The sequence below is a fragment of the Chiloscyllium plagiosum genome, chromosome 32 (assembly GCF_004010195.1).
Source record: "Chiloscyllium plagiosum isolate BGI_BamShark_2017 chromosome 32, ASM401019v2, whole genome shotgun sequence".
In the NCBI taxonomy this organism is placed as follows: domain Eukaryota; kingdom Metazoa; phylum Chordata; class Chondrichthyes; order Orectolobiformes; family Hemiscylliidae; genus Chiloscyllium; species Chiloscyllium plagiosum.
Window position 1 is genome coordinate 31,478,105 of NC_057741.1, and position 7,271 is coordinate 31,485,375.

At 46.5% G+C, this 7,271-nt stretch overlaps 1 protein-coding gene across 3 annotated transcripts in view; it reads right to left on the bottom strand.

Moving 5' to 3' along the window:
* The window catches only part of ppm1kb (protein phosphatase, Mg2+/Mn2+ dependent 1Kb), a 41,671-nt gene extending 40,485 nt beyond the window's left edge, over nucleotides 1-1,186 (bottom strand). The window contains exon 1 of one of the 3 annotated variants that reach the window (XM_043674352.1): nucleotides 1,051-1,186. The gene's annotated coding sequence lies outside the window, so the exon portion shown is untranslated. Of the gene's footprint in view, nucleotides 1-328; nucleotides 423-1,050 lie in introns of those variants that run through there. The other 2 variants (XM_043674354.1, XM_043674353.1) reach the window with 2 other exon arrangements.
* Between the last annotated feature and the right edge of the window lie 6,085 nt (nucleotides 1,187-7,271).

Genomic DNA, 7,271 nt, shown 5'->3' on the forward strand with positions numbered 1-7,271 from the left:
AGGATTGTGGAAGGCGAGCGAAGGGATTTGGGGAGGGGTGAGAGTGGTGGAATAAGAGAAGGTATTTTGGGGGGGGGGGGAATGGTGGAAGGAGAAAGAAGGGATTTTGGGTGGTGGGGGAAGGAAGGTGTGAGAAATAATTTGGTGTGGGTGGGGGAGAAGGAGGTTAAACCAGACAATTTCCTCTCGGGAAATGTACCCACAAATATCAGTATTTCTCTCTCCAGCCATTCCCCCAGGTCTCTCCTATCGTTCCTACCCCCGGGGTCGCGCGCGCTCTCTCTCTCTCTCTCTCTCTCTCCCCACCGCCCGACTCTCCCCTCAGCACCATCCGCCAGTGACGGTTTGGGGTCCCGGGCTCGCGCACCTCCTCCTCAGGATGCGGACCGCGGAGGGAGAATGAGGAGGCGGGACCCGGGGGGGGGGCAGTGTCCACTGACACCGGCGTCGTCCAATCACAGACCGAACCCACCGAGAGCCAGCCAATGGTGCAGCGGCGGAGGTGGCGGTGAAGGTGAGGCGAGCTCTCGAGACCGCGACGGAGCAGGTCCGATCGTTAAAAAGAAAAAATCGCTCACGGCCTGGATAAAACGAAGGGAGGAGAACGAAACCAAAAGAGTAGCGAAATAACGACAAGGACTCTCGAGCTGCCGTCCGTTCGTCTTGGCCGAGAAGTCGAGGATAGGCTGTGACTGACGGCCGGATGCGCCAATGGGCCTTTGGCGGGCAGCAGGCCGGTCTCTTTTTTTTAAATCAATGGTAGTCCCCGGGCAGCGGTCGCCCCGGGAGACGGCGAGTGCAGGGTTAGGGGGCGAGAGAGCTTTGCAGCCAAGTGCAACAACCAACTCCGACCATTGCAAATCTGAACTGCAAACTGTAATTTCATTGAAATCGCATCAGTAATATGTGCGAATCAAAGCAAAATAAAAATGGATGTAGTTACTGCACAGTCAAAACCTGCAAAATCCTGAAAATCCCCCATCTACCCTTTTCCCTCACGACGTGTCTTCCTCTGCAATTGGCTTGCAAAGTATTTTGTTAAAGATTTACCTTCTCCCTTTCGCGCGATCGCTGTTTATTCCGGTGGGGAGAAGTCGTACTGAACGATCTGGAGGAAAGTCATGCCCCAGCTGTGACAATGTTACGCTGTTGGGATTGTCTGAGTCATGCAAACGATCCGCTTGTGTCTCTCTCTCTCAATGGGGCGTTGTAACCACGCTCTCAATGCAATTCGTCAATTCTACAACCAATAACATAACCATGCTTGCGGAACGTTGCCTGCATTGCATCACGAAACCTCAGACTAAAACAAAACGGCTAACCTTCAGATGTTGTAGGTCAAAATGTGCAGAATACCAACTTGGGAAGGTCGACTGAACCAGTATTAAAAATTAAAATAAAGCAGCCTTAAAATGTTGAGATTAATAAGTTTGAAACAAAAGTCCTGGCATTTTAACGAGCCAGTACGGCAGAGAGAAGTACAAATGTCTTATGAAACACGAATGCTGGGTTGAACCAAAAACATGTTTCACCAAAAACATGTTTGTTCAGGAGGGTTAAATGTGGTTAGAAGGCTCGTTATGCATATGAACGAGACGCGGCTCTGATGCTTCCAGAACATGAGATCAAATGGCACGTCATTACATTGTTTTCAACATTTTCTGCGACGATCAACAGCGTCTGGAGAGAAAGATGAGGAAGGTCATCAGAATTGCTCGAAATGGGCGCAATCGTCTTCATCCGAGAGCTGTCAGGAGTCGAAAAGGGTGACGCTGGAAAAGCACAGCAAGTCGGGACAACATCCGAGGAGCAGGAAAGCTTACGATTCGGGCATAAGCCCATCATTAGGAACGTGGAGAGGGAAGGTGGATGAGAGATAAATAGGGGGTGGGGCGGGATGTAAAGAGTGTGATAAGTCATTGGGGAAGCTGGAGCAGATAGATGGGAAGGAAGATGTCAAGATTAGAGTGGTGCTGGAAACGCACAGCAGGTCAGGCATGAGGTGGGAGGGAGGGGAAATATGGAAACTAGAGAAGTCCATGTTGATGCCGTGGTTGAAGGGTCCCAAGGCAGATAAGTCATTCTTCCTCAAGTTGGTGGGTGGCTTTGATTTAACGGTAGAGGCACCCCAGGACTTGCATGTCCTTGTGGGAGGGGGAGTTGAAGGGCAGTGGGGTTGCTTGGTGCATGTGTCCCAGAGATGTTCCCTGACACCTCCCTCCCCTTCCGGGACCTCTCTGTCTCCATCTCCGGCAATTGACTCAACACGGACATCTACGTCAAACCCACCGACTCCCACAGCAACCTTGACTACACCTCCTCCCACCCCCACCCTGTAAAAATGCAATCCTTTACTCCCAATTCCTCCACCATATTCCACGTCTCATTTGTGCTTTGAAAACGGTGTAGGATTCACGGAGACACGAGTTGAGTTTATAATCAAAAAATGTCTACCAAAGTACATGCTTTTGTTGTCAAAGTGTTTATATAGCCAGATTCTATCCGTTTTTTTCCCTCTGTGGATGCTTATACGGGGTAATTTGGTTACAATCTGTCCTGGAGTGGGATTGCTCCTCCTGGGAGCAGATATGGTGGAGGTGGAGGAATTGGGAGTAAAGGATTGCATTTTTACAGGGTGGGGTGGGAGGAGGTGTAGTCAAGGTTGCTGTGGGAGTCGGTGGGTTTGACGTAGATGTCCGTGTTGAGTCAATTGCCGGAGATGGAGACAGAGTGGTCCAGGAAGGGGAGGGAGGTGTCAGAGATGGTCCATGTGAACTTGAGGTCAGAGTGGAAGCTGTTAGTGAAGTTAATGAACCAGTCAACTTGTTTTTGGGAGCACGAGCAGTGCGAGTATAATCATTGATGTAGCGGAAGAAAAGGTGGGGGATGGTGCCAGTGTAACTTCAGAAGATGGACGGTTCTACATACCCAACGAGGAGGCGGGCATTGCTGGGGCCCATGTGGATACCCCTGGCTACCCCTCTGGTCTATTGGAAGTGGAAGATTTGAAGGAAACGTTGTTGAGGGTGAGGACCACTTCCACCAATTGAATGAGTGTATCAATGAAGGGGGACTCGTTAGGTCGACAGGAGAGGAAGAAAAGAGAGCTTGGAGGCCTTTGCCATGGGGGATGGACGTGTATAGGGACTGGACGTCGATAGTGAAGAAGAGGTGTTGGTGGCTGGGGAATCGAAAGTCATGGAGGCTGTGGAGTGTTCCTGGATCAAAGGCGACAGGACAGAGTCAAGATATGAGGAGATGACTTAAGTGGGGCACAAGCAGGCGGAGACAATAGGTCGACCAGGGCAGTCACGATTGTTGATTTTGGGTAAGAGGTAGAATCGGGCAGTGCAGGCTTGGGGCTTTTTCAAGGTAGCTGTGGGAGTTGGTGGTTTTGAAATAGACGTCTGTGTTGATTCAATCGCTGGAGATACAGATTGGTAAGTTCAGGAAAGGATGGGAGGAGTCAGAGATGATAAGGGCTTAAGTGGGAAAGTTCAACTCGGATGTTGCCTGACCTACTGTGCTTTTCAACTCTGATTCTCCAGCGTCTGCAGTCCTTGCATTCTCTTAGCTCTGTTTGGATGCAGGAATAGGAAACCAGACCAGTTCAGACTCGCTAACACTGGATTTGCAACAGAGTGAAATTAAAATATTCAATGACCCTCAAGATTGCCCACTTGTTCCTAAGCAGACTTTAAAAATAATAGATATCAGACACCAAGTTTATAACTTGAACAGAAATTAATAATTATTAATATTAGACCATAAGACATAGGAGTGGAAGTAAGGCCACTCGGTCCATTGAGTCCACTCCGTCATTCAATCGTGGCTGATGGGCATTTCAATGCCACTTGCCAGCACGCTCTCCATATCCCTTAATTCCTTGCGAGATTCAGAATTTATCAATCTCTGCCTTGAAGACATTTAACATGGTGGCCTCGAAACCCAGTAAATGTTATCTACCTAGGTTTCGAAAAGGCCTTTGATAAGGTGTCTCATGGGAGATTGCTGAGTAAGGTGAGGGATCATGGTGTTTGAGGTGAGTGTCTGGCATGGATTGAAGATTGCTGTCTGACCGAAGGCAGAGAGTTGGATAAAAGGTTCTTTTTCGGAATGGCAGCTAGTGACAAGTGGCGTCCCGCAGGGTTCAGTGTTGGGGCTGCAGCTGTTCACTTTATAGATTAATGATCTGGATGAAGGAACTGAGGGCATTCTGGTGAAGTTCACTAATGGTACAAAGTTAGTTTGCCAGGCAGGTAGTTTTGAAGAGGTGGGGAGGCTGGAGAAAGGTTTGGACAGCTTAGGAGAGTGGTCCAAGAAATGGCTGATGAAATTCAACGTGAGCAAATGCAAGGTCTTGCACTTTGAAAAAAAGAATACAGGCATGGACTATTTTCTAAATGGTGAGAAAATTCCTAAAGCCAAAGTACAAAGTGATCTGGGAGTGCTAGTCCAGGATTCTCTGAAGGTGGACTTGCAGGTTGAGTCCGTGGTGAATAAAGCAAATATAATGTTGTCATTTATCTCAAGAAGGTTGGGATATAAAAGCAGTGATGTGCTACTGAGACTTTATAAAGCTCTGATTAGGCCCCATTTACAATACAGTGTCCAATTTTGGGCCCCACACCTCAGGAAGGATATAGTGGCACTGGAGCATTGACCAGCGGAGATTCACTCGGATGATCCCTGGAATGGTAGGCCTAACATACGATGAATGGTTGAGGATCCTGGAATAATATTCATTAGAGTTTAGAAGGTTATGGGGAGATCTAATAGAAACTTAGAAGATAATGCATGGCTTAGAAAGGGTGGACGCTGGGATTTTGTTTCTGTCAGTCGGGGATACTACTACCCGTGCGCACAGCTTTACCACTTGTAATTAAATTGTAGAGCAAAGTTAAAAAAGGTAATTAATGTCTATGATTTAAACCCAGTTGATTCCAGCCTTGACAACTGTGTGTGGAGTTTGATCATCCTCCCTGTGCCTGTGTGGGTTTCCTTTGGGTGCTCCGGTGTCCTCCCATAATCCAAAGGTGTGCGGATTATGTGAAGTGGCTATGCTAAATTGCCCATAGTGTTCAGGGATGTGTAGATTAGGTGCATTAGTCAGGGGTAAATGTCGAGTCATAGGGAATGGGTTTGGGTGGGATACTCTTCGGAGAGTGGGTGTGGACTTGTTAGGCTGAAGGGCCTGTTCCCACACTTCTATAACTCCTGCTGACATACATAGACAGAGAGATAGACATTTTAAGTGATAAAATGAAAAAAAAAGGTTGTAATCTCCCGGTTTGATAACTGTTTCAGGATGACTACCAGGTTTTCATGGAATCCTTAAATAATGCGTTGAATTACAAGCACACAGGATTGTATCTTGCTTGAATCTCTGCTTCGCCACTCAATGGATCATGGCTGACCCAACATTCCTCATGTCTGTTTTTCTGTGTTTTCCCTGCAACCTGTGAAACTCTGACCAATGAAGTATCTTAGCTTTAAATATACACAAGGACTCTGCCCCCACAGCTCTTTGTAACAAGGAGTTCCAAAACTCATAACTCTAAAAGGAGAAATTCCTCCTCATATCAGTCTTGAGTTGCCACCACTTAATTCTGAGACTATGCAGTCTGGTCTAGTCTCTCCAATGAGGTAAAAAATCCACTGAGCACTTTCCCCGTCAAGCTCCTTAAGAACCATTTTATTTTATTCACAAGAAGTAGGCATTACTGGCCAGGCCAGCATTATTATCCATCCCTAATTGCCTAGAGGGCAGTTAAGGTCAACCACAATGCTGTGATTCTGGAGTCATGTGTAGACCAGACCTGGTAAGGACACAGTTTCCTTCCTTAAAGGTCATTAATGAACCAGATCAGTTTCTCCCGACAATCTTCATGACAATGGTTTCATGGTCATCATCAGATTCCTAATTCCAGGCCTTATTGAATTCAAATTACACCATTTGCCATGGCAGGATTCAAACCTGGGTCCCCAGAACATTGCCTTGGTATCTGGATTAATAGGGCTTTTGCCCGAAACGTCGATTTTACTGCTTCTCGGATGCTGTCTGAACTGCTGTGCTCTTCCAGCACCACTAATCCAGTATCTGGATTAATAGCCTAATGATGATACCACTTGACCATCATGTCTCCATATTAATGAGATCACCTCTCATTTTTCTTGAGCATAACACATCCTTTTGCCAAAATGTCTGCAGTGTTCTTAGAAATATAATTAACTTGCAATTAACTTCCCAGGACAGTTCCCAAATGTCAGCATCAGATTGTTTGTTCACTTTTTTTTGAAAACTAACTGCTTTTCAAGATTAAAAGTCCAAAATCCAACTTCAGTTCACAGTGCCAAAACAAAAATGAGAAAAAAATTACAGCAAACACAGTAATGTGCTTAACAGGTCCTCTATACTAACGGTGCCACACAATGCTGGAACATTTGCAGCAACAAACAGACAAACTCTCACAACTGGAAAGAGATTGTTTTGAGCACCTGCATCAGGATACTAAATATCAGAGCCCAAACTGTTGCCGTATCGTCATCTATCTGCATTAACAATGTGACTTGAGATTGTGGATAATTTCACATATATAGGTTTCACAGACAGTAGTATTGTGTCAGTTAACACCTGAAATTGACATAACAATTGCATCTTTTGCAATGCGTATATCCAGGCTGAGTAAGAGTGTTGAACACAGCAACCCGACTGAGACCGTAAACTGTATATCCACCAAGCCTGTATCCTCAAAGCACTCCTCTACAGTGGTGAGATCTCAGACAACATTTCTTGGCCAGAGAAGAGATGAATTTCCACCTTTACTATCTCAGATGTGTCCATTTAGAAGGAAAAGTTCACCACTCAGTGTCTCAATGTTAATTCCATCACCGTACATTTATTGCCAGTCCAACATTGTCTGAGCTGGCTTCACCTTGTTCAGATTGATGTTGAGAGAAAGTGAGGACTGCAGATGCTGGAGATCAGAGCTGAAAATGTGTTGCTGGAAAAGCGCAGCAGGTCAGGCAGCATCCAAGGAACAGGAGAATCGACGTTTCGGGCATAAGTCCTTCTTCAGGAATGAGGAAAGTGTGTCCAGCAGGCTAAGATAAAAGGTAGGGAGGAGGGGCTTTGGAAATGAGATAGATGGAGGGAGGTCAAGGTGAGGATGATAGGCCGGAGTGGGGTGGGGGCGGAGAGGTCAGGAAGATGATTGCAGGTTAGGAAGGCGGTGCTGAGTTCGAGGGATTTGACTGAGACAAGGTGGGGG